Source organism: Pterocles gutturalis, unplaced genomic scaffold (assembly GCF_000699245.1).
Source record: "Pterocles gutturalis isolate BGI_N339 unplaced genomic scaffold, ASM69924v1 scaffold20367, whole genome shotgun sequence".
Lineage (NCBI taxonomy): Eukaryota > Metazoa > Chordata > Aves > Pterocliformes > Pteroclidae > Pterocles > Pterocles gutturalis.
This window is the reverse complement of record NW_010108362.1, coordinates 7,787-8,698: the sequence shown is the minus strand read 5'-3', so window position 1 is coordinate 8,698 and position 912 is coordinate 7,787. Positions and strand designations below refer to the sequence as shown.

Genomic DNA, 912 nt, shown 5'->3' with positions numbered 1-912 from the left:
GCACTGAAGGTGCCCTGCAGCCGCTCCCTCCAGCACCTTCCCATGGTTGCCCCGTGGTTTTGGAGAGGGACAGCAGGACTCATGTGAGCAAAAGCAGCTTCAGGTTGGTGGCTCCAGCAGTGGCATGTGCTCCTTGCTGCTCTGCTGAAGGGGTGCAGGGTCCCGCAGCACAGCTGGGGGGTGCTTGGTGCAGCCACTGCCCCGTGTCCCGGCTGTCTTGGTGCTTTCCTTGGGACGTCACTGCTGGTGCTCCTATGGTGGGGGTTCCCCTGCCCTGCTGAAAGAAGGGCTGGGAATGTTTTTCCAATTTTAGATGACAAATTATGTTAGACTTTCTCATGTGGGAGACCCCTGCCGCAGGCTGGGCTCCCCAACAGCAGCTCTCAGCAGCTCCTCCGCCAGCCCTTCCCTCCCCGCCGCAGAGATGAGCTTTTTTAGGTGTGAGCTGATGTGGTATCAACTGCTGAGTCTGCACAAAACCAGCTTAAAATAATAATAGCTGGGAGAGGCCAGCCTTGCCTCTGGGACTGAAGAGTTGAGCTTGGATGTTGCACTGTGATCACCGTCACCACCGGGCATGGCTGCAGAAGCAGGTCTGTCAGGGCCTCACATCCTTGCTCCAGCCGTGGGAGAGGGCCAAAGACGTGGCAGGCCTTCGTGTTGCTTGTGGCACTTCTGCCTGAGCATCTTGGAGGTCCCTGTGACCCCCTGCATCCCCATGATGTTGCAGTGCCCTGGGCAGGCACAGCCGCTGTCACCTGGGGAGGGTGGCACCCTGGGGGGAGGTCTTGGGCTTGTGCAAAGGGAGATGGTGCCTGTGAGCATCCTTGTCCCACCACCGCTGGCCTGGTGACACTGGGGACTCGGTTTGCTGCCAGCAGAACTGCCCCAGCTGCAGTGGTTTCGCGGCCA

At 59.8% G+C, this 912-nt stretch overlaps 1 protein-coding gene across 1 annotated transcript in view; it reads left to right on the top strand.

Moving 5' to 3' along the window:
* Window positions 1-912, top strand: part of LOC104461144 (testis-expressed sequence 264 protein-like) — a gene marked incomplete at its 5' end in the record, with an annotated part of 7,525 nt that overhangs the window by 1,114 nt on the left and 5,499 nt on the right. The gene's annotated exons all lie outside the window — the stretch shown is intronic.